Raw genomic sequence first — 26,948 nt, 5'->3', positions numbered from 1 at the left:
TAAAAATTTTGGGTATTTTTGGATACTGTACTTTTACTACATGCCTTGGAGTAAATGCCAAGTCATACATTTCTTTTAATCTGGACTTTCAATAAAATAAAATTTATTTGAATGACATTAGTAGGAATCTCAGTCAGAGTCTGGTATTTTTATAAGTTTTTCACAATTGTTAGAACAGGTTGGAAAAAGTACATTTGTGCTGTGGTCTTTCTCTTCATCTATATCCAAGAGAATTTACATGTAGACTATGAATTGAAAAGGGCTTAGAAAAACTTCTTTGAATCACTCACATTTCAAAGAAAACAGAAAAAGCTTGTTCTTAAGCCAGAAACACAAACAAACAAAAACAATGCCCCAGTGCCTGTCCCAGAGGCAGTGCAGCTGCTAGAGTGTGACACGGCAGTGCTTGGGGCAAACGGTTGACTTGGAACTTTCAGGACAACGCCAGCTAGTCACCTATAAACCGTATAATCAACTGGGAAAAATAGCCATTAGACAGATTAGGCCTGGCTGGCTCAACCTTAACTAGCACTTTTTGTTTTTCTTGTTAATAGTAATGATAACAGTAACAACAAACAGAAATCAAAACAAAACATAAAAAAAGCGGAAATATACATGGACCCCAAACCATCTTTCTGTTGTTTCTAGTTCATTTCTTACAGCACTATTATTTTACAAGTCATTTAAACGTTTATTTGAAAAAACATTTTTACAAAAATTTCAAAAAAATTTTTTTTTTTTTGAGATGGAGTTTCGCTCTTGTTACCCAGGCTGGAGTGCAATGGCGCAATCTCGGCTCACCACAATCTCCGCCTCCTGGGTTCAGGCAATTGTCCCACCTCAGCCTCCTGAGTAGCTGGGACTACAGGCACGTGCCACCGTGCCCAGCTAATTTTTTGTATTTTTTAGTAGAGATGGCATTTCACCATGTTGACCAGGATGGTCTCGATCTCTTGACCTCGTGATCCACCCGCCTTGGCCTCCCAAAGTGCTGGGATTACAGGCTTGAGCCACTGCGCCCGGCCTTAATTTTTCTTTTCTTTTGTCCATTTTGCCCTGATACCCTGAGTATTTTAGGCATACTTCTTTTCTTTTTTGTTTTGAGATGGAGTCTTGCTCTGTTGCCCAGGCTGGAGAGCAGTGGAGCAGTCTTGGCTCACTGCAATCTCCACCTCTCAGGTTGAAGTGATTCTCCTGCCTCAGCCTCTTGAGTAGCTGGGATTACAGGTGTGCACTACCACGCCTGGCTAATTTTTGTATTTTTGTATTTTTAGTGGAGACTGGGTTATACCACATTGTCCAGGCTAGTCTTGAACTCCTGACCCCAAGTGACTCCCTGCCTCTGCCTCCCAAAGTGCTGGGATTACAGGTTTGAGCCATTGCATCTGTCCCCAGGCATACTTCTTAAATCCCACTTTATCATGCTCACACACAACCCTTCATGTTGGTTTAGCTCAAGTTTCAGGCCACACCTTAAGAATGAAATGTTAAGGCCTCGATTTTCATAACTTCTTGGGGATTGTTATAATAAGGGACCATTGAATGAGGCTCATAAAGAATCCAGTGGGTAGGCTTATTTTTATACTTGAGAAATGGAAACAGCTTTATTATCTTTTTCCTTAACTACTGATGCTCATTATAAATGTTTTAAGCAATATAAAGCAATCAAGAATGAGAAGAAACTGCCTGAAATTCCATCCTTTAGAAACAGTCATTGATAATATTTTTGCCTGTTTCCTGTCAGACTCCCGTGAGTGTGGATGAGTATGCAGAGACACACAGCATCTAGAAAGCCAGGATTTAAAAAAAAGTGGGAACTGGGATTATAGCCAAGAAGTCTGCTTAACATCACTTAATTAACACTTCTCTTTTCTTTCCAAAAGTCTCCAAACTACAAATCTTACATTGTATATGCTCAAGATGGCAGGAGGGAAAGAATGTTGTCACTGAATTCTTTTAATTTTTTTATTTTAAAATTTTATTTATTTATTTTTATTTACTGTGATATAATATTTGTACATATTTATGGGGCATGTGATATTTTGACACATAACCTACAATGTATAGTGATCAAATCAAGGCATTGGGATATCTATCACCTCAAATGTCATTTCTTTGTGTTGGGAACATGTTCTCTTCTAGCTGTTTAAAAATATACAATACATTGTTCTTGAGTATAGTTAGTCACCCTACTATGCTGTCAAACCCTAGAACATACTCTTTCCATTTAATTGTATGTCAGTGAACTATTTATGTTGACCCCAGGTCTTTAGTGAGGCCATCAGGAGGACTAGGTGACAGTGGGTTGGGGCTGAGCATTTTCTCAGAGTTCAAGGAGGTGGAATTTCTATACACCATGGCTGTAGACAATCCAGTCTGTAAAATCCCATTTGGAGGCCTGGACTGGCACTGCTCTCCCTGAGTTTTGGTGACTTTCACTGCATTATCCATGCTCTTCAAAGATCATGCGATGTAATCTTGGTTTTAGTATTCCTATAGACTTTGCTTCCATATCCAGATGACTATTAGGTGACAGTCAGCTGGTGACTGAGTTTCCACGTGAAGAGCAGGGTGAGTCCACTGCTCCACTGACTTTGAACTATGTGTGCTTTGTGGAGCAAGGCTGGATTGGGCTCTGGATTGGGCTCTGGGTGTCTTTTGCTGCCATCATTCTACTGCAGAAAATTTGTGAAGTAGTTGGAGAACTGAGGTGGAAAGCTTAGCTTCTTTTAGCAAAATGAAGACTTGACCTGTGTCATCATTTTCTGTGAAAATTTTGAGGTTGTTTGCTCTCTCTTCCCAGTGTTGACTGATGAAGTGATATCTGCTGACGACTGAGCCCAGCCATCTGCCCTCAGAACCACTCCTTATGGAGGGTGACAGCTCATTGCAACTTGCATTTCCCTCTGAGGGAAAAAGCACAAACACTACTTTTCTTTCTTTTTTTTTTTTTTTTGAGACGGAGTTTTGCTCTTGTTACCCAGGCTGGAGTACAATGGCGCAATCTTGGCTCACCGCAACCTCCACCTCCTGGGTTCAGGTAATTCTCCTGCCTCAGCCTCCTGAGTAGCTGGGATTACAGGCATGAGCCACCATGCCCAGCTGATGTTTTGTATTTTTAGTAGAGATGGGGTTTCACCATGTTGACCAGGATGGTCTTGATCTCTTGACCTCGTGATCCACCCGCCTTGGCCTCCCAAAGTGCTGGGATTACAGGCATGAGCCACCGTGCCCGGCTGACACTACTTTTCTGACTGCCTTGTTGGTGCCATTTTCCTTCTTATATGATATGTGAAGTTTTTTGTTTTAACTTTTTATCATATAACTTAAAAAAATACGTTTTTATTTTGAACCATGTGAATATCTCCTCTCCTCTCCCCCGCTATGTTCTCCTTTTGGTCTTGCTGTGTCATTTAGGCTGGTTTCCACCTGCTGAGCTCGAGTGATCCTTTTGCTTCATCCTCCCAAGTAGCTGGGACTGCAGGCCAGTGCACCACTACACCCTTGTATGTGAAGTTGTCAGTTAAATACTTAATGAACAAATGTGATCATTGAGTTGTATACATTGAATATGTACAGCTTTTTACGTGTCAACCATATTTCAACAAAGTGGTTTTAAAAAGAATCTCCTGTAGATCACATATAGTTAGGACACTTAAGAAAATTATCCTCCCGATCCATATCTTTTCATTGGAGAATTTAATCCATTTATATTTAAAGTGATTATTGTTAGGGAATGACTTAATTTTGTGATGTTGTTATTTGTTTTCTGTGTGTCATAGATTTTTGTGCTTCATTTCTCCATTGCTTTCGTTCTTTGTGTTTAGTTGGTTACTTGTAGTGTCACACTTTGATTCTCTTTTCATTTTCTTTTATGTATATTCTGTAGATATTTTCTTTGTGGGTATGATGGGGATCACATAAAGCATTCTAAACTGTAACTGCTGTGAATTCATATCAATCTAACTTCAACCACATACAAAACCCTACTCCTTTACATCTCTGTTTCCCTTTATTGGTGTCACAGATTACATCTTTATACATGTGTACTTATTAACATTGATTTATAATTTTATGCACTTGTTTTTTAAATCATACAGAAAATAAAAGGAGGGATTACAAATGAAAATTACAATAAAAAATGTGATCTCTGAATATAAATCCTGACAAAGCTCTGATTGGCTTCTCATGCAAGGAGTGTCATGCGGTCACAGTCAGGTTGAGGTTGAAGTTCATGTGTTTTTTTCCTATCTCCCCACATCAGGGTTGGTAGTTTATTCTTTCTTCTTTTTTCAACCTGGCTGGGTTTCAGGGGTATATAATTTCTTCTTCTGAAGAAGGATATTCTGTATATTCCAAACATGTGGCTGGATGGAGTCTTCATAATAGATGGAGGCCAAATCTAGGTGTAGAGTCAACAGGCAAAAGGATGAAAGTCAATGAAACATGATGTGTGAGACTCAAGGATTCTGAAGAGTTATTTTTTAACATAAGAAGCAGTGCTGTGTACTGGAGAGAGAGAGCACAGCCCCTGTAGCCAAATGGCTTCCTGACTTTGGGCAGAATATTTAATATCTTTGAATTTTCTCACCTGTAAAAAGAGGGAAATAATATAGGCATTTTACATGTTGGCTGTGAGAACTGATTTTGATGTGTTTAAAATATAGTTGTGATGGTGATGTTATGAGAGATTACTGAAAAGGTAAAAAACAGTTTGCCAACAAAAGTCAGGTAGTTTCCGTGGGAGTGCAGAAAGAGTAAAATCAGAAGGTAAGAATCGGTCAGTACTTATCTAATGATGTCCAGGCAAAAGAGAGACTCTATCTGGTGAAACCAAAGTTAGATTACGAAGAACAGTATGCTCTGTTATGAGATAGTAGCAGTTCGTGAGGTCGAATCGTCTAGAACTTAGAGCTGGGAAAGACTTTAGATATTACCTACTCCTCCTCCCCCTTCATTTGGTTTCTCAAAATCATCCAAATCCTATGTTCTTCAGTAACTTTTCATCTTCAATTTGGTTTCCTTGGGGATACGAAAGCCCACTCATCATCAGTGAGGCATTCTGGAGAGACTGTTTTTCTAGTCCCATTGAGGTTTTATATCAGTAGGAAATAATATATTAAAATTAAAAACATTGGAAGGAAAATATTTCTGTAGTAGACAGTTCACTTGCCTCTAAATGGCCTTCCTCTCTCTACATTAGAGAGATGCAGAAACACAGCCTTTGCCTGCAAAGAAGCGGATGTAACTGCAGTATGGGGGAAAAGCATGAGAACAATGAACCGGCAGTAAAGCAGAATAAGGAAAGCGAGGAACAGGGGCAGGGCGGGCGGGTGGCTTAATTTGACTGTGTAGATTCAAAGGGCTTTTGAAGATTGTGGCATCTGACAGGTGTTTTCCAGGAATGAAAAGATTTCAATAAATAGATGGGTGGGAGAGCAATAGTAGAAGCAAAGCTATGAAAATCGCACAGATGACATTCCAGGCTCTGGAGTGATGTGGTGTCTCATCCTATGCCATTGAGTTTGGTTCTGATGTGTAATCAATCTTCTTATGAGCTTGGTTAGAATAAATAATTTTACTAGTTTCTCAGCTGAATCCACAATGAACTGGTAAAATCTCTTCTCCAAAATTGCAAAGTAGAGGGCCCCGGATCCCAGGTGTGGTGAGCCTACTAGATGGTAGCTACCCTCATAGTAAGAAAAACTCTAAAAGGCAACTGTGATGTTCAAGTTGATGTGTCAACTTGGCTAGACCATGGTACCCAGTCTTTGCTCAAACACCAGTGTATATGTTGCTATGAAGATATTTTTATTTATTTATTTATTTATTTTGGAGACGGAGTTTGGCTGTTGTTACCCAGCCTGGAGTGCAATGGCGTGATCTTGGCTCACCGCAACCTCTGCCGCCTGAGTTGAAGCAATTCTCCTACCTCAGCCTCCCAAGTAGCTGGGACTATAGGCATGTGCCACCATGCCCGGCTAATTTTTGTATTTTTAGTAGAGACGGGGTTTCACCTTGTTGACCAGGATGGTCTCGATCTCTTGACTTCGTGATCCACCCGCCTCAGCCTCCCAAAGTGCTGGGATTATAGGTCTGAGCCATATTTTTAAACATGAGATGAATATTTTAATCAGTACACTTTTAGTACAGATCACTTTCTATAATGTGAGTAAGTCTCATTTAAAGAGTTGAGGGCCTTAATGGAAAAGATTAAAGTCTTGCAAAGAAAAAGGAATTCTCCTTCTAGACAACATTTTTATTTATTTGTTTATTTATTTATTTGCTTTTTTGTTTGTTTGTTTATTTGAGTTGGAGTCTTTCTCTGTCACCCAGGCTGGAGTGCAGTTGTGCAATCTCGGCTCACTGCAACTTCTGCCTCCTGGGTTCAAGCAATTCTCCCTGCCTCAGCTTCTCTAGTAGCTGGAATTACAGGCACCTGCCACTGTGCCTGACTAAGTTTTGTTTTGTGTTTTTAGTAGAGATGGGGTTTCACCATGTTGGCCAGCCTGGTCTCGAACTCCTGACCTCACGTGATCCACCCACTTTGGCCTCCTAAAGTGCTAGATTACCGGCATGAGCTACCATGCCTGGCCTAGATCACCTTTAGACTCTAATTTGCAACATTAACGCTTGCTTGGGTCTCCATCCTACAGATTTTGGCCTTGCCAGCCCCCACAATTGTATCAGCCAATTTTAAAAAATGAATCTCTCTCTCTCTCTCTCCCCTTCCTATTGGTTCTGTTTCTCTGAAGGACCCTAAGACTGCAACCATTTGCATCTTCACCACTTTTATGTTTTTAAAACTCACGTGGGGCTAAATCTATTGTTTCTTTTCTGTTACTTAGGGCTTTTTTTGGGTAGAAATTTATTATGTCTAAGAGTAGAATGACCCTTGGAAGAAGGGCCCCCTGGAGATTTTCTGAGTGGCAACCATTGGAAGCTGTCAGGCTGCATCTGTATTTACATGTTTCCTAGCCGTGTTTCCCCAGCATGTTGTGGATCTGTGACTCTCCTTGGAGGAATTTGGTATTCAGAAGTCAATAAACAAATGACATTGCTCTATGATGTGGGGCTGTCACGGTGACTGATGGGATACCACTCTTAGAGGACAGCGCGTGAGGGGAGAACAAGACTGAAATTGTCCATGCAAATGACAAGAGATGCTGGAAGAGTTCACTGCAGGATGTTCCTCCTGGAGAAGCTGCCACAGCAGAAACTTTTGTCTTTGAGAACTGCTCACTTTGCATTGCAATGTGTTGATATCGTGACATGCAGAAGGCCTTTGTTGGATGGATTCTGTGATTTCTCAGATGCATAAATATCCTATGGTGCTTGTGAACCCCCACAAAAAAGGGGAGCTTCTAAGCTATATGGCAATAGCACTGTAGGGTGAAAGTGGTTCTCTTGACAAAGCGGATAATACTTGAAATTTATGTGTCTCTTCATGACTTATTTCAGCAAACACCTTTGACAATATCACTTGGGCATGTGGGAAAGATTCCAGTTGTTCTTAACAGTATGAGGGAAGGGAACCTCTTGAGATGAAGTGACTTGGTCAAAGTGACAGAGCTAGTTGATCACAGAAGAAGGATTAAGACTCACTTCTTCTGTTTCGTGCAATAGTTATTTAGGTGATTTTAGGTACAGATTTTCATAACCCTCCAGCACAGTTTTTGGTCAGTACTATGTGCTTGGCCAATATTTGTTTCATGAAACTTTACCTTCATTTATTCATGGGACAAAGTAGACTGTGTGTTAAAAAAAATCTCTCTCTTTTTTAAAAGCTTTATTTGGGAAAGTTTTAAATACAAAGTGATCTGTTATTGAATGAGTTTAGGAGAAATGTGAGTTGTATTATCAGTAGATTCTTCTATAGAAATAACTAAAACATTGCAGAATCCCACATATATTTTTTAGTTTTTGTATTTTTAGTGGAGATGGGGGTTCACCACGTTGGCCAGACTGGTCTCAAACTCCTGATCTCACGTGATGCACCCACCTCGGCCTCCCAAAGTGCTGGGATTAGAGGCATAGCCACCAAGCCCAGCCTGGACTTCCTTTAGGCTCGAATTTGCAACATTAACTCCTGCTTGGGTCTCTATCCTGCAGATTTTGGACTTGCCAGCCACCAGAATTATGTGGGCCAGTCCCTTAAAATGAATCTCTCCTCTCTCCCTCCTATTGTTTTCTATCCCATTTCCCTGATCAAGTACCTGACTGGATACTGTCGTAAGGCACAGAGCTCCCAGGAAGGATGTGACTTGTTCAAGTGTGGTCAGATATTTTGACAAAGGAATGTCTTAATCATCACTTCGTTCGTGATCATAATCAGTGTCTATTACTTGAATTGATCTTGTATTTTTGTTCTTGAGCAAATCAACAAGTTGATTGAGTAAAAGTGACTAAATAGATGATTTGCTTTCCCCCCATAGTTTAAATGCATGGCTTTTTCATTATCAGGAAATCAGTGTTTCACTTTCAGTACATCTGAAAAGTCTTCTTGGCAGTCACATTCATCACATTTTACTCTGCAAACCATTCTTCCTTGAAAATACATCACTATAAGAGACTATGGGTTAAAATCATATATATACTTGTTTTTTTCCCATCCCAAATGGACATCTTCCCCATTAAGTGTGTATAACACATTTTCTTTCTTTCTTTCTTTTTTTTTGAGACGGAGTTTCGCTCTTGTTACCCAGGCTGGAGTGCAATGAGGCAATCTCGGCTCACCGCAACCTCCGCCTCCCGGGTTCAAGCAATTCTCCTGCCTCAGCCTCCCAAGTAGCTGGGACCACAGGCATGCGCCACCATGCCCAGCTAATTTTTTGTATTTTTAGTAGAGACGGGGTTTCACCATGTTGACCAGGATGGTCTCGATCTCTTGACCTCGTGGTCCACCCGCCTCGGCCTCCCAAAGTGCTGGGATTATAGGCATGAGCCACCGTACCTGGCCCACATTTTCTTTATCTATTCATCCACTGACAAGCACTTAGATTGATCTGATTTGTTGTGAATAGTGCTGTGATAAACATACGATTGCAAGTATCTTTTTGACATACTGTTTTCAGTTCCTTTGGACATACTGTATACCCAGCAGTGGGACTGCCAGATTACACAGTAGTTCTATTTTAAATTTTTCGAGGAGCCACCATACTGTTTTCCATAGTGGCTGTACTAATTTACATTGTCATCAACAGTGCACAAGGGTTTCCTTTTCTCCACATCCTTGCCAACATGTGTTGTCCTTTTGGTAACAACCATCCTAACAAGTGTGAAGCAATTTTTCATTGTGGTTTTAATTTGCATTTCCCTGATGATTGGTAATGTTGAGTGTTTTTCATACACCTGTTGGTCATTTGTATGTCTTCTTTTGAGAAATGTCTATTCAGGTCCTTTGCCCACTTTTTAATCAGGTCATTTGTTTTCTTACTATTGAGTTTCTTTCTCCCTTTATCTCTTGACTAAAGTAGATTGATTATTTCAGCAATGGAACATCATAGTGGTTTTTGGTGTATTAGGAGTTTTTGAGCACTGGAGTCAATGACGTTTATGCATAGGCTTTTGGTTTTTAGCAGTTAGTATCATGGCATTGAGATTGTGACACCTCAAAGAAAAGGAACATACTTCTTTAAATATGTAAATTAGATTTTCCAGTGAATTATAGTTTTTTCAATACTTGAATGGTCAGATTTCATCTCTGAGCATACATTTTCTTTTGAGTCTATTAATTTACACTAATATTTCCTACAATTCATACACCATAAAAAACGTTACTGAGTTTAAGCAGAGCACAGAGTCAAAGTCATACAGCAATTTTAAAGATACAGTTTTAATTTTAACGATTTATGGAGGCCCATGAGAATGTGGTTATATTTGAAGAAAAAATGGCTTTATTTTCATTTTAGCCAAAGTCTATAATTAATGTTCTTCTGAGAATGCGTGTATTTCAAGCCAAAAAAAGCCACCATTTAAATTTTCACTAGTTTCCAATGAGCTGTTTGCTGTATCATTCTTTCAGTTAATCAATCTTTTAGTAATTCATTTATTCATTAAGTATTTTTGTCAGTTCTCCTCCTCCCTTAGACAAACATACCGGCAATTAGAGACAATGGGCATGCACAAAATGTCATGATGGATTATCCTAAGTGAGTTGCAGAAGTGCTGATGTGAATCTGTGGCTGGGGGGGATCATGCGGTATTATGGAGAAGGCTAATGGAGCAGGAGCATTTGAGCAGGGTTGTAAAGGGTGCATGGATTTGACCATTTAGCAAGGAAGAGGAACACATTTAGGGAATAGCACAAGCAAATGGGTTCAGCTGGAAATCTCAATGCCGAGGGAAGAATCTGCGAACAGTCATGTGAATTTATTGTTTCTTCTTTTAAGCACCCCTCTCTTATTTAAATACTTAGGCTAAAGCACTGCACGAATCAGCATTTCTCAGGATATGTTCTGAGGTATACCAGTTGTGTAAGATGTTCCTCGAAAAAGAGGCCAAATATGAGAAGTCCTGCAGTGAAAATCCTGTTTAACTTTGCTGATCCGTTGTTGCCCACGTGTATTTAATGGTAGGATGCCTTTTTTTTTTTGAGATGGAGTCTCTGTCACCCAGGCTGGAGTGCAGTGGCACAGTCTTGGCTCACTGCAACATCTACCTCCTGGGTTCAACTGATTCTCCTGCCTCAGCCTCCTGAGTTGATGGGATTACAGGCGCCCACCACCATGCCCAGCTAATTTTTGTATTTTTAGTAGACACGGGGTTTCACCATGTTAGCCAGGCTGGTCTCAAACTCCTGACCTCAGGTGATCTGCCTGCCTTGGCCTCCCAAAGTGCTGGGATTACAGGTTTGAGCCACCGTGCCCTGCCTACAGTGGCTTTTTAACATTCTGTGGAATCTGTGTTCCATGGAGCATTGTTTAGGTAACATTCATCTAAAATAATATCCAACATCAGCTTTCTGTAAAAGAAATATCCTACCCTGTTTCCAGACAAATCTGTAGAAAGGAGCTTCAGGTGGCCACATGCACACTGTGGCTTTATTTAGACTAGTAGGCTAGGATCTCCCCACTCATTTTGTTATTCTCTCTTCTCATCCTGAATTGGCAACTTTTTAAATTTTATAATAGATAATAAAAATAAATACATAAACATATGATTACATAATCTGATGCATCTATGTTGAATAAATATAACACCACTATTATTTAATACACAACGATTATTTGTTGAAAGAATGATTATTTTGAGAGACCTCAGTTGTTTGGCTCAGCAGATCTATCGCTGGGGAGTGACAATTACAACGTGCAACTCTCGCTAGGAAAGTTGATGATATTAAAATATTTCCATCTACAGTTCTTTCTGAGTTAAAAGGAAATATAGTTTATAAATACATTAAAAAGAGAATTCCTTTAATCACGTATGTGTCTGTATGCATAAAATTGAATCACATGCACATTATTTAGAAATTGAAATCTGAAGAATGATATCTTACAGTTGTCTCTCTTAAATGGGAAAGTTAAGTATTCAAGGAAAGGAGCTAATTATCTTGTTCATTGTGCATAGAAAGCATACTCGAAGATCTTGGATTTTGGTAAGATTGCAGGCTTTCAAAATTCTGACAGGGCTGCTTCTAAATTAGTCAATGTTGATGGCTGTCTTTTTGTAGGATGACAACTGGTTGGTGTTGCTCCATTTTATTGAAAAAAGAAAAGTATCAAAAATGGCTCCACCATCTGTTGGATACGAAGCATTGTACTACGATAGTGTGTAATGAGGAAAGGCTGTTGCCGGGATATCATCTGAGACCCTTTTTAAGATACAAAATGTGCTAAATCAGGGAAAAAGGCCTACTTCTGTCAGGTTTAAGTCTTCAGAAGAGCTGTATAAGTAGGTTACAGGGAGATATTGGTCCTTTCTTGTTTGTGTACACAGCAGATTTTCCCACCTTCTCTCCTTGATTTCTTGGGGAATGTTATTTTTGAACACGAAAGGAAAAGTCTTCCTTGGAGGGCTTAATTAAATGGTTCAGTGGAGTTCACTACTTTTACTTTTCATGTGGTTTAATTCTCTAAGTGAAAGCAAAGACTCTGTAAAAGTCATTTGTTTTTGTTAATCAAAATGAATGTATAATTCTTATCAGGTGAAAGAGAAAATTGTTGCATTAAGAGCTGTGGTCTGCAGGAAAAATTCAGAAGTTTGCTGGTCAATAGTTAGAAACTGGCTCTCTTGGAGAGCAAAAAGACCTGATTTTTGATGTTTGCCATGTTCTGTTGTGAAAAATATTGCCACCATGGTAAATTTCTTTTATTTATTCATTTTACTTTAAGTTCTGGGGTACATGTGCAGCCACCATCGTAAATTTCAAGCCATCAACCTGGCGTTACACAATCTGAAGTTGGAAAGAATGGCACAAATGCACGTCCTGATGGCGCTTCCCCTTACAAATACAAGAGATGTGAATAAAACTAGAGACGATAATATAATGTAGTAACATAATTAGGAAGTGAAGAGATCTGAACATTTATTACCTTTGCTTATATTACCATTGATTTAACTGTAAGTTGATATCATTTAATTTTTAGTAATGGCTGTATTTAGCAACTTACTCATAAAATCCTCAAAAAGTGCACAGTCAGCTCCCATGAGCCAGTGTGAGCCAGGTCTCGCTCACTGCTCGTAGATGGGTCTGTGTTAGATTTTTGGATCCAACACTCACCAGCTGCATAATCTCTCAGACATACATTCCTTGGTCCCAAAGTGAGGAAAATGAGAGTATGTACCTTAAAAGGTTGTTGGGAGGATTAACTGAGATATTGAATACAGAGTTCTTAGAGAAGTACCCAGAACCTTACTAAGTGCTCAGTAAATGTAAATTATTAGAGTTTTGGAAGTTAGGCATTCTTAGTCACAGGATGAGATAGAAGGTCCGTACAAGATACAGGTCACAAAGATCCTGCCGATAAAACAGGATGCTCTAAAGAAGCCTGACAAAACCCACCAAAACCAAGATGGCAATGAAAGTGACCTCTGGTTGTCCTCACTGCTCATTAAATGCTAATTATAATGCATTAGTATGCTAAAAGGTGGAGAGTGAGAGGAGAGTGAAGATTGAAAAACTATCAAGTATTATGCTGATTACCTGGGTAACAAAATTATCTGTATACCAAACCCCCACGACATGCAGTTTACCCATGTAACAAATCTGCACATGTACCTCTTAAACCTAAAGTAAAAGTTGGAAAGTATATTAGTCCATTGTATTGCTATAAGGAACTACCTGATACTGGATAATTAATAAAGATAAAAGGCTTAATTGGCTCATGATTCCACATGCTGCACAGGAAGCATGGCTGGGGAGGCCTCAGGAAACTTATGGTCATGGTGAAAAGTGAAGAGGAGGCAGGCACGTGTTGCATAGCTGGAGCAGGAGGAAGAGGGCTAAGGGGAAGGTGCTACACATTTTAAACAACCAGATCTCATGAGAACTCACTTATTCTCACGAGAATAGCAAGCCAGAAATCCACCCCATGATCCAATTACCTCCAACCAGGCCAGCTCCAACACTGGGTATTACAATTTGACATGAGATTTGGGCGGGGACACAAATCCAAACCATAAAGAAAAAAAAGAGAAATGTGATTCCTAGGCTTGGTAGTGGGGCCTGGTGGGAGGTGTTTGGGTCATGGGGATGGATCCCTCAAGAATGGCTTGGTGCCCTCCCATGGTAATCAGTGAGTTCTCAGTCTGTTAGTTCACATGACAGCTGGTTGTTTAAAGGAGGCTGTCACCTCCTTCTCTCCTGTGTTTCTCCCTCTCTCACCATGTGACACACCTGCTCCCCCTTCACCTTCTGCCATGATTGGAAGCTTCCTGAGGCCTCAGTGGAAACAGATGCTGGTGCCGTACCCCCTGTGCAGTTTGCAGAACCATGAGTTTATTTACTCCCCCGCCCCTCCTTCCCTCCCTCCCTCCCTCCCTCCCTCCCTCCCTCCCTTCCTTCCTTCCTTCCTTCCTTCCCTCTCTCCTCCCTCCCTTCCTTCTTTCCTTTCTTTCCCTTTTTCTCTCTTTCTCAGATGGAGTCTCACTCTGTCACCAGGCTGGAGTGCAGTGGTGCAATCTCGGCTCACTGCAGCCTCCTACTTCCTGGTTCAAGTGATTCTCCTGCCTCAGCCTCCCAAGTAGCTGGGATTACAGGCACGTGCCACCATGCCCAGCTGATTTTTGTATTTTTAGTAGAGATGGGATTTCACCATGTTGTCCAAGATGGTCTCAATCTCCTGACCTCATGAGCTGCCTGCCTCGACCTCCTAAAGTGCTGGGATTACAGGTGTGAGCCACTGACTCCAACAAACCCTCTTTCTTTAGAGATTACCCAGTCTCGGGTATTCTTATAGCAACACAAACAGACTAACAGTTGGTATTTCAAAAATATTTTCTGGCTGAGTAACCCTATGCTGTTAAACTTCTGCCAGTCAAAAGGAGCATCCCACATGTTACAGTCTGCTGTGTCCTCCCATTCTTTATGCTTAATTTTTTTCCTGCTTGCTTCTCTGAGATCTATATTTTTCAAACTGTGGATTGGCTCCATTTACTGAGTCAGGGCATTGATTTAGTAGGTCAAGACCAACATTAAGAAAAAGGGAATATACTGGAATAAAATAGAAAAAGTTAAAGGGCATCACACAAAATTAGTCTAGGTATTATTCCAAAGCTTGCATTTTATGTGCATCTGTGCATGTACTGAGCTGTGAGGTGAGATGCATCTCGTACTGTGGGCTCTAATCAAACTTAAAAATACCATTTTAAGTCATGTTCAGTGGTCACTGAATTTTTTATATAATTTAGTTCTCTCTTGAATTTTCTTCTTGTCATAGAAAAATGTCCTATATCAATTTTTATATCTATAACCATCTGATCTTTGACAAACTTGACAAAAACAAGCAATGGGGAAATCATTCCCTATTTAATAAATGGTGCTGGGAAAACTGGCCAGCTATATGCAGAAAACTGACACTGGACCCCTTTCTACACCTTATGCAAAAAATAACTCAAGATAGATTGAAGACTTAAATGTAAAACCCAAACCCATAAAAACCCTAGAAGAAAACCTAGGCAATACCATTCAGGGCATAGGCATGGGAAAGACTTCATGACTAAAACATCAAAACAACAGAGCCAAAATTGACAAAGGAGATCTAATCAAACTAAAGAGCATCTGCACAGCAAAAGAAACTGTCATGAGAGTGAACAGGGAACCTACAGAATGGGAGAAAATGTTTGCAAGCTACCCATTGGACACAAGTCTAATATCCAGAATCTATAAGGAACTTAAACAAATTTACAAGAAAAAATCAAATAACCCCATCAAAAAATGGGTGAAGGATAAGAACAGACACTTCTTAAAGGAAGACATTTATGTGACCAACAAACATATGAAACAAGACTCATCATTGCTGATCGTTAGAGAAATGCAAATCAAAACCACAGTGAGATACCATCTCACACCAGTCAGAATGGCGATCATTAAAAAGTCTGGAAACAACAGATGCTGGCGAGGCTGTGGGCAAATAGGAAGGCTTTTACACTGTTGATGGGAGTGTAAATTAGTTCAACCATCATGGAAGACACTGTGGGGATTCCTCAAGGATCTAGAACCAGAAATACCATTTGACACAGCAGTCCCAATACTGGGGACTCTCATTTTGTTCATTTATCTTTTTGCTCTTCATTAGGGGAGTTGCTTTTTGATCTCCAATTTATCTTGAAGATCACTAGTCTGATTGCTTATTCCATTATTCTCTCTCTATTAGCTATTTTATTTCAACAATTACATATTTTTATAAAATTAACTTTTTAAATTTTATGTAACATAACATTTATTCTTTTTGGAATACGATTCTATGAGTTTTGACAAACCCATGTAGTTGAGTAACCTTGGCTACAGTCAAAGTATGGAACATTTCATCACTCCCAAAAATTCTCTCCTGTGGCCCCTTTGTGGTGAACCTGCCCTGACCCTCATCCTCACCCACATGAACCACTAACTTCAATAAGTATATTTTAGTTTTTCAGTGGCTCCTTGGTATTTCTCATTTCCATTTTTTCTTTGCAATTTGTTCTTTATTGATCTAACTTAATTGTGTTGTCATATTCAAAACCATGTGATGTCATAGCCTCTTGAATGGTTTTCAGGGTTCTCATGCATGAATTATCTGCTTCTCCCGGGGCAGCCATGTTCTCTTCCGCTCCCTCTTCCCACCCCCTCTGCCCCCACTCTCATTTTCATCTTTGTTCTTTTCTTTCTTGCTGTTGGGTTTTCTTAAATGACTGAGTGGTCACTGGCTGTTTGTTCATTTTTAGGAGCAAAGAGGAGGCTGAATAGCACAGGTAGCCAGAATGGGTTTCCAGTGCAATGGGGAGGGCCTGAATCCTGAGCAGGTCTTGGTCATGACTGGGAATGCTGACTGTGGGTTTCTACAAGTGCTGTGTGTGGCCAGGGGTGTCAACAGACCAGCTTCTGTAAGGTGCACAGGTGGGAACAGCTAGGTGAAGGACCTCTCAAGTTCCTGGAATAAACAAAACAAACAAAAGTAAGAGGAGGTGTATTCCAGGGGTCAAGAGCTTAAGAATATTCTACCCTTGAGTAGTGTTGCTTCCCCTACCTGGTGTCTGATGTGGAGATCCACAAGTCATCTCCAGGCCTATCTTCTTTATGTCCTGCCTCAAGACAGGGTATGTCCACGCTCAGGTGAATAGTTCACTCTTTTGAGAGACAAGCTTAGGTCTGTGATTGGGGTAGACGCCTCTTCTGCTGGAGGAACGTGCTTTGCTTATATGGAGTAAAAGGAAGGTGCAAGGGACCTGCGTAGCCAGCTGATCTGAATGCACTTTTTGAATAGCCTGGGCATTGTGGCCCTAGTGGCATTTCCAGAGCCCCTATCTGTTTGATATTACTTACTGGCTGCTTTGTTTTTCTATCAATCTGCTCCTATGCGTTGACTATCAGCTAAGGTGCCTTCTTTCTTTCCTCTTTACTGTCAATGCTTTTATTCTTTATTTAAAAAAATTTTTAATTTGAGACAGAGCCTTGCTGTGTCACCCAGGCTGCAGTGCAGTGGTGCAATTATGGCTCACTGGAGGCTTGACTTCCCAGGATCAAATGATCCCACCTCAGTCTCCGAGTAGGTGGGACCACAGGTGCATACCACCATACCTGGCCAAACTGAGAATTTTTTGTAGGGAAGAGGTCTTGCTATGTTGCCCAGGCTGGTCTCTGGGCTCAAGCAAACCTGCTGTCTTGGCCTCCCAAAGTGCTGTGATTTTAGGAATGAGCCATTGAGCCTGGGCTTTTATTTATTTATTTTTCTTTTGAGACTCCAGCTGTGTCGCCCAGGCTAGAGTGCAGTGATGCAGTCTTGGCTCACTGCACCCTCTGCCTCCTGGGTTCAAATAGTTCTCCTGCCTTAGCCTCCTGAGTACCTGGAATTACAGGTGCATGCCACCACACCCAGCTGATTTTTGTATTTTTGGTAGAGATGGGATTTCACCATACTGGCCAGGCTTGTCTCGATCTCTTGATCTCAAGTGATCCACCTGTCTCGGCCTTCCAAAGTGCTGGGATTACAGGCCTGAGCCACTGTGGCCAGACCTTTTATTCTTTTAACAACTCTCCCTCTTTCTTCCTCTCTCTGTACATATGTACCTGTTATATATGTATATATGTATATTTAAAAATATTTCAGTTGGGCTTTGGGTGGGAGGTGCTTGGTTTACCATTTGAGTTAGAAGCAAATCTGTATGATTTTGAAGGTAATAAGCATATTTATTTTAAAATATGGTGCCTAGTTCAGACCTTCCACAAAATCCTTCTTTTCTTCCTATGCCGTTAACCTGTGATGGTAAAGGTTTAAAGCTGGACATCTTTCTCCTGATCCAAGGCACTGAACACAGCAGAAATATAATGACCTATTGAGTTTTAGTTTAATTACATAACCAATGACCAGAAATAAGTATATTTAAAGAGGAGCTGATATATTTTGTGGTTAGACTCTGCCTTGAAGTCCCTAGGCAGAGAATGCGATTTGCTTATTGAGTTGCTTGGAAGAGGTGAAGAGAATAGTCGGGGATACAGTAGATGACAATGTTGTACATAGTGCTTAGTTCATTTTCTTTAACACATACTGTTGCAAGATATACTAATTTTGGGGGACGGGGGTAGGGAGAAGGAGAGCATAAGAATAAATAGCTAGTGGGCTGGGCATGGTGGCTAGTGCCTGTAATCCCAACACTCTGGGAGGCTGAAGTGGGTGGATCACTTGAGGCTAGGAGTTCAAAACCAGTCTGGCCAACATGGCAAAACTCCGTCTCTACTAAAAATACAAAACTTAGCCAGACGTAGTGGCAGGTGCCTGTAATCCAGCTACTCAGGAGGCTGAGGAATGAGAATCACTTGGGCCCAGGAGGCAGAGTTTACAGCGAGTCAAGATTGCACCACTGCACTCCAGCCTTGGCAACAGAGTGAGACTCCAGTCTGGGCAACAGAGTGAGACTCCAGCCTGGGCAACAGAGTGAGACTCCAGCCTGGGCAACAGAGTGAGACTCTGTCTCAAAAATAAATAAATAAATAAATAAGAAAGAATAAATATCTAATACATGCTGGGCTTAATACCTAGGTGATGGGTTGATAGGTGCAGCAAACCACCATGGCAGATGTCTACCTGTGTGACAAATCTGCCGATCCTGCACATGTATCCTGGAACTTAAAATAAAAGTTTTAAAAAGATGCTAATTTTTGGTATGATTTTTCCTTCCCTCTGTTTATCCTGAAAAACCATATTTATATGAGTTTAATGTATAAAATTTGGAACTTAATAAATTGGAGTGCTTTAGACAGTTTCCTTCTCTCCCCCAAAATAGTCCTTTAATTCCATAGTGGAGGCCAATGGTTACATAGATGTTAGTCTGTTCAAATTGCTTTTGTAGCCAGACAAGTTAGGAAATAACTGATCTGCAAGTTGTCAAATAAGTAGAGTCTAGGGGTTGCAAGGACACTTATCCTGTGCTCCAAGATGTCTGGCAACAGGTGCCTGCATTATTGTGCTGAGAAGGTTGGATCTTTTCTGGACTCAGCTGAGAGTGGTGTGATTAGTAATGTCTGCCCTGAGCACAGGAGGCAGCACAAAAGCTAGGTGTAGACCATTATGCCAGTGGTGGTGGTGGTTCTTGTTATTTTTATTGTTAATTATTAGTTTTCCACAATTTATTTAGCTTACTTATTACTTTGGGCCATAAATGTATCTATAAGACCATAATATTTTAATGGAAAATATATAGCTGAATGTAATATGACATTTCTAGTTTTGTATAAGTCATTTTTTTTTTTTTTGAGATAGGTTCTTTCTCTGTTGCCTAGGCTGGAGTACAGTGGTGCAATCACAGCTTACTGCAACCTCAACCTCCCAGACTCAAGCGATCCTTTCACTTTAGCATCCCTAGCAGCTGAGACTACAGGTGTGTGCCATCACACTCAGCTAATTTTTATATTTTTTTGTAGAGATGAGGTTTCACCATGTGCCCAGGTAGGTCTCAAACTCTCTGACTCAAGCAATCCACCTGCCTCGGCTTCCCAAAATGCTGGGAATACCAGCATGAGCCACTGTGCCCAGCCTGGTCTTTTCTTTTTAAAAAATATTTATTTTTTTATTTGAAGATGTAGTTTCATATAAGAGCCAAGTGAGATATTGATATTTTATCATACAATTTTCGAGAAGAGATTTCTGTTCTACATGGATGAATTTTGAGAGTGACAGAAGATTTAAGTTTTAATATTTGTGATATATTCTTATAAGTGGGAACTAAACATTTACATATTTATGTCCATCTACACATGGTCTTTTTTTAAAAATAGAATTATTTTATGGTTTTCCCCCTCTTTAGGCTTTAAATAATTATTTTTGTTCATATTGCATATTTGCTATAGGTATGATACTTCTTATTTATGATCTTTAACAAAGGAAACGAATGTGATCCTTCTTGTGCTTCTAATGTTCTGTTTTCTTATAAACTTTGTTTTGATATTTTTCAGGCTATAGTCATGTCTCAGATACTCGAGTCCCAAATCTGCATGTGTTCCTCTTGGCTATAATCAACAGTGTTGGTTGGTGTTCCTGGGCACAGATCACAGGGCTGTTCGATGTCACACATTTCCTTGTTTGTGTATTCCCATGATCAATAGCAGCAACAGCACAGGGAATAGACTCTCCTCCACCAGCTCATATTTTTCTTAAACAACATGTAGGGTTTTTGTGTGTGTGTGTGTGTGTATGTGTGTGTGTGTGTGTGTGTGTGTGTGTGTATTAATTTCTCACCTTTTACACCATAATTCAAAATCTAGGTGTCATATTCTAATAGCTGATAAGCATTTCATAGTGGGGTAGGTCAGGTTTACAGTGTAATCCTTTGATAATGCCTTCTTTTATAAATACATGAGAGAAGTTGCCATTGAGTCCTGCTGAGGAAGTAGATCAATAGGTGGCAAGTTGTTTGACCCTTCAAGCCAGAAAGAGAATTTGGTAAATGGTTAGACAGGTTATTGACTGCCCTTTAGAGAGCCAGGGGTTTGGATTCTGTAACTCCCTTCAGCTGGGGCTTGTGTATCATGTATGAGAGGCCTACATTATCATAATCCATTTTTCGCTTTTATGTTATCTATCAGGAGCTCTCATAAGTCTGCTTTCTGAAGGGTATTCCCCATGTACGTGCTTTAATTCACCGTCTTTTAAAAAAAATTACAAAATTGATGTTTTTAACCAGGGGCATTATATGTGAGTTGTTTATGGAAGCGCTGCTACAGGGAAGAAGATTAATGGGAGAATTAAGGACAAGATGATGGCTGTGGAAGGAAATTCATGAACAGACATTGCGTCAATGCCATAGGAAGATAGGCTCAAGAAGCATGTTAGACCCCAAAATCCTAGAAGAATATCAGGCTTATAATCATTATAATCATGTGTTAGGCTGATGTTGAATGGTGCTAATGGTACATTAACAAATTTTTACTTAAGTGGCTTGATTAGGTGGAAAATGCCCAGATCGACCTCAATATATAAAAAAGGTATTATCTTAAAATGTCTCTATCTATTAAATGGGGATTCTCTGGGCACTAATCCGTGGAAATACTAGAATTGTTGCACTTAGGTTACCATCTGAGACTTAAAACATTTGATAGGAGAATTTCTTCCTTTATACAGTTTTACATGCCTGAAAATACAACTCAACTGAGATTATTTTTGTAAATTATTACTAGCTTATACTATTCCCTAGGACATTTTATTCATTTGAGTTTTTCAAAAAATCTTTTTTATTCAAGGGAAGAAATGTTCAATTTTTCTTGTTCTCTCATATAATAGGCTGTTTTGCTTTTCTCAAACTAACAGACAAAATCTTTTATGTGCAATAAATGTGAGTTTTAAAGTCTTCTTGTGGGGAATAAAATGAAGACTAGTGAAGCGAATGTGTGTATACTGCGTCCTGGAAGAAGCGAGTGAAGGAGGCCCAGGGCTTGGCTTTTGGGGATTCAGGCCTTCTGCAACTTGGGCTCCCAGTTGGAAGGAAAGAAACTGGCAGAAGAAACTGCCCAGGCAGCAGAGGCATCTGCAAAAGCAAGGGCCCGACTCTGTTCTGTTCTTGCTGTGGCAGCTTGGAGCTGGCTTCAGTTCAGATTTTCTAGGCATTGGAGGAGGTCTTCCTTAAACAAATCTGTTAACATTTTTGTTTTGGGGAGAACACAGTGCCACACAGATGTAAATTCACCAGTTCATATTTCTGCCTGAAGCTGCTCCATCTCCCTGCTCCCCTGGGCCTCCCATCCTGGCAGGAGTAGGCATGGTTTTGGTCCATCCCATCTTCATCGCTGTGCCTGGTTTCTGTCCTGTGGTTCTCAGGCTGTGTTTGTTCCTGTTGTTCCCTCTGCCAGTGGAAACCACTTTGTATTGAGCGTGGGGCTCTCTGGACCTCTGCAGCTCTGGGCTTTCTCTTCCCGGGGTAGTTGTGATGTCAGCAGCATTCTCATTGTGAACAGGCCCCCGTAGCGTTTATCATCATCTTCTTTCTCTCTTTCTCTCCTCCTGTCTCTCTGCCTCCACCCTAGCAACATGCTGTTTCCTTTTCTCACTTGATCTGGGCTTAAATGCAGACATCCTCAGTGAAGTTAACTCATATGGGACAGACGTCCATGAATAGAGCCAGTGTCACAACAGAGAGAATCTTTCTTTCTACTGCTCTGTTCTCATTCCATATGGCGCATGTAGGCATCATGCTTTTTCCTCCAAGTGGGTGCTACTGGAGACAGGGTGATGGTCGTCAGTGCACACCGGTGTGTCCTCATGGTAATTTGTAGCCAGGCCTCCTCTGACCTTTCAGATGCCATTTTTGATTGGTGAATGCCATGATGTACTGGTGTTAAGTGGTTTGAATACCATCCCTGCATGGAGACATGACTCATATCATTGCCACAAATCTCATATTTCACATATTGGATATCTTTACTCAGTTCATATTTCCTTGCATCACCCAGCAATAGTAGGGAGATGGTGTTGAAATTTCTCATTATGTTGGTGGAATGCCAATTTTCCCGTCTTATCAATTTTGTATGCTCTCCATGAATTTATATGTATACATACATATTTAAAATATTTTTGAGGCTAATATTAGGTATATTTACACTTAGAATAATACTTTTTTGGTGAATTGAACCATTGAATGTTAAACACTATGTAGTGTCTCTATTCCTAACACTTTTATTTTATTTAAAAAATTTAAAAAATTTTTTTGAACTTTAAAGACCAGATTTATTTGGAGAAAACAAACAAACAAACAAAAACCCCAGAACCCAAAGAATGGGATTTTACATCTCAAGATATCTCCCAGGTAATAACTCTACAGATTACAAATCATATTCATAGAGGATATTTTTGTGACATTTTACATTCATTCAGGAGTGGGACATTAATCAATCCCTGTTTCTGTTTTAACAGGGGGCAAGGTAGGGGAGAAGGAAAAACAGTTTTGGATACAACTATTTGTAAGGAGAGTAGACAGGAAGAGGGCAAACCCTAGCTTTTCATTGTCTACAATCAATGGTTTTTTTTAAAGATTTTTTTTTTCAATTTTCAGTATCACTTTAAAACCTCACTTCTTAGCTACTAGCCAATCCACACCAATTATTTAAATTCACTTGGTACACAACTTTGTCCATTGGATAAATGATATTTATTATGTCCATGCTGCAGCACGCATAAGCCAACACCCCTACATGGCTGAACAGGACCTAATCTAGGAACGATGGGAGAAGGGCTTGCAAACCAAGATCAGGGTGACATTTCTCTGCTAATACTGTCTAGCAAGCTGATCCCTAGAAAGATGTACCTTAAAGGAGGCAAGTTTAGCTATTGTGTTGTGAGAGAAACCAGGACTTGTTAAATAGTTCTCTCCATTACCATTTATTCTCTCAAGGAAATCTTAAAAAAAAAAAAAGAAAGAAAAAGGAAAAACAACACATTGGTCTGGCCACCTCATAAATCCAACAAGCATTGGTGTGGCATTTCAGTGGAGAAGGAAACTTGGGGGGAAAAACTCATCAAGGTTGTAAAAAAAAAGGCTCCCAATTTAACTGTCCCTGTCCCCATTTTCCACTTTTATTCACCACCCAAGACCATCCATTATTTTAGAGCACTCTGATCTGTAAAAGGGGTCAAAGCATCAGGGGCAGGCAAGGAGTGAGAACCAAAAGGCATCAAGAAACCAATTTGCTTGAGAAAAGCCGCAATTCTTCCTTACACAGTTCTCCATGGCTGAGAGAGAAAATGCCCAAGAGATCATCTATGTAACTTAGAGACTGTTTTTTGGGAGGTTAAGAGTAGCATGAAGAACTTAAGATGACAAGAGTTTAAATTTTTAAAGTTTCAAGGTTTCAACAGAATGTGGATATATTAGAACTTTAAAAAAGGACAGTGTTTAGAAAGGGTAAAACCAGGACACGCCAAACACTGGGAATTACCACGACTCCCAAGTGCTCCAGAAAATAACCATTCATTTGTTTGCTGGAGGTCACACAATATTCCCCTATTACCTGGTGCAAAATGATTTATCACCTCCCAAAAGCTTCTTTTCAAATCATTTGTTTTGGTACAATACAGTCCTATTCTTTATGGTCTATAGACTCACCCATAACTACCACCCTGGAGGGTGAAAAAAATGAAGGACTTCCCCCTAGGCTGGCCCCCAAAACTCAGAATTAAATAGGAGGAGGAGCTGGCAGCCTCCTGGAGACTAAAACAACTTGAAGCTAAATCTACCTTTCCAAGAGTGGAAAATTTATTCAGATAATGTTTGAGAATTTATATATGCCACAATAAAATAAAAATTAAAAGGTAGAAATCTCACCCATTTCCTTATACATTCCTCCCCTACTGCCCAACCAGGTTCCAGACGTTATATCACTGTCATTACCATTTTTGCTAAATGAAGGCCCCTAGGCACTAATCACACTGGCAACTGCATGGTGACACAACACACCACAGCTTTTCCAGTAAAAAGCCATAGTCTCTTTCTCTGTGGTGATATTGGCAATTCTCCAGTTATGTCAATACTTTAAAGGCTGCAGTAGCATGCAAGAGAATTTCATTTTTTCTTTTTTAAAGGTAAGAAAGGTCTTCAGGAGATGGTGAATTTTATTTTATCTTGTCTGGATAGAGGCTTGATTTGCTCTCGAATGTTCCAGGATGGAGAAACTAGGGAGAAAACACTGGATATTGAGGTCTATTCTGTGTAATCTTCTCCCTCGTTTTAATCTTCACCATCAAAGGAGAAAGCAGCATACTTGCTTGCAGAACTGAACTTAGAAGACGGATTTTCCTCAGGTTTCTTTGGCTCAGGTGTAGACCTGGAGTTTTGATTCTTTTTGCCACCTTTCCTATCTGACTCCTTTCAGTGGTCTCTTGGACCACCGCTAGAATTCCCAATTTGACCTTTTGGGACATTCATCCCATCTACCTTATTTTCATCTTTCCTTGCTGCTTCTTCCTCAGATAGTTGAGCTGGAGCTACCTTTTCCCCACCACTTGTAACTTGTAGGGGATTGCTGCTGTGTGTCTGACCTCTGATATGGAGCAGGAGGGTGAGAACTTCGCTTCAGCCAAGCATTTTCCTTTGGTGGAGGGGCTGCCATCACTTTTAGGGACTGATCAGTTTTGGGAGGTTTAGAAATTGGCGAGTGACAATCTTCCTCCTTATTCACTGTTTCATTTTCTAGAGACTTCTCACTCTCTCTCCTTCGTGCATCCTGGTCTGACTTCTGCCGGATGTGGCGGAGGCACCAGTCTGCGACAACTCACTTCCTGTCCTCGACCCTTCCGGTTCCTGAGTTTCTTCACTTCACCAGCTCGGGTGTCTCTCCTGAGGCCGTCGTTCTAGTTTTGGCTCATCCGGCTGACGCTGCAGCTTCTCGTTTTCCTTCTGTAGCGTTCTTCTACTTCTCTTTCTCTAGCAGCTGTGTCAACGGGCTTTGTTCCTCCAAAGATAGAAGCAGCTCGACTGGACTGGGAGGTACCAGCAGAGGAATCATCTTCCTTAGGAGTACTCCCAGGCTTCAGATTCAGTTTGGGTCTTTGCGTGTGTGTGTGTGTGTGTGTGTGTGTGTGTGTGTGTGTTGTGGGGGGGCGACCTCTATCATCACACCTATGATCATCCCGAGAGTAATCATCTCTGGAGCTCCACGACTGGTCATCCCGTATGGGTCTTCCTAACAGTCCCTGCCTCCCTTACAGTCATCGTCCTGGTGATACCCACTGCCAGATGCTCTTCTGCCACCCATCTATCTGGGAATCATGGCCTCTAGCATCGTCTCTGCTGCCTGGGTCGTCATAGCGATCCCGGCTGCCATATTGATCCATATCCCTGAGTGGCCAGGGCCATCCTGATACCCATTCCGACACCCATCACAATACCTGTCTGAATCATAATATCTCGATACTTGTCTCCAAAGTTACCATCACCTCGTCTAGGCAGGTAGTCATCAAAGCTGTCTGTGGCAGGATGAGCTCTCTCCAGTCTGTATCTGTTTTGTCAGAATCCCGGCTTCTATCATGGCCGAAAGAACGATCGACCCCGCCTTTATTCTGTGCTTTATCAGCCATGTCCACTGGAATTCTCTGGTTGCCTAGAGACTCTCCACTGAGACTCCGGGCACTGAACACGGAATCCAAGTTCTCAAATTCAGCATAACCAAAACCTTTCAATCTCTCTGGATTGCTGGGTTCACGTGGTAAACACACTGCACTGATATTTAATCCTCTAAAGAATTCCTTAATTGACTCTTCTGTCACATCATAGGTTAGATTCCCCAAAAAAGCAGTGTCAGGCGGGGATTTGGGAAGACGGCTCCGGTTGATACTCAATTCCCGGGCAGCGGGTGGAGCAGTGGGAAGGACGGAGTGGTCAGTTAATTGGAGGCGCCCTATACACATCGTCAGCAATACTGTGCCAAGTTGTTGAAGCATCTCCTTCCAGGTCATCTGTTTCTTCAGCCCAGCTGACTGGTTTGGAAACATAGGTGCTTCCTCCACCGGTCCCCACATCCTCAGCTAGAAAGTCTGTTAGGGAGATAGTCTTCCCCTTTTTGTTCTTCTTTTTTGTTGAGGCTGCCTTGCTGGGAGAGGGAAAGCAACAATTTTATTTTAAAAAAGATTTTGTCTCATATTAGTATAGTTATTTTATAGTGGAATTTAAAAGTATGACAGTATCAATCTTTTAGCTGGCAAGTATTGTTCATTTACATATTTATGATTACTAAATTGTTTCTCCTAACTGTTAAATTTCTATTTGTCCCGTTTATTCTATTCTTTTTCTCTCTGTCTTCATTCTTCTTCTTTTTAAAATATGTTGAG

The 26,948-nt window shown here is 40.6% G+C and overlaps 1 protein-coding gene and 1 pseudogene across 1 annotated transcript in view; one reads left to right on the top strand and one right to left on the bottom strand.

The window, feature by feature from the left end:
* NEBL (nebulette) overlaps positions 1-26,948 on the top strand; it is a 695,182-nt gene that overhangs the window by 106,273 nt on the left and 561,961 nt on the right. The window lies entirely within an intron of this gene.
* LOC100401637 (eukaryotic translation initiation factor 4B pseudogene) lies at positions 24,717-26,817 on the bottom strand (annotated as a pseudogene).

This window comes from Callithrix jacchus, chromosome 7 (genome assembly GCF_049354715.1).
Source record: "Callithrix jacchus isolate 240 chromosome 7, calJac240_pri, whole genome shotgun sequence".
In the NCBI taxonomy this organism is placed as follows: domain Eukaryota; kingdom Metazoa; phylum Chordata; class Mammalia; order Primates; family Cebidae; genus Callithrix; species Callithrix jacchus.
The sequence above is the reverse complement of the archived record's forward strand: the minus strand, read 5'-3'. Positions and strand labels throughout refer to the sequence as shown.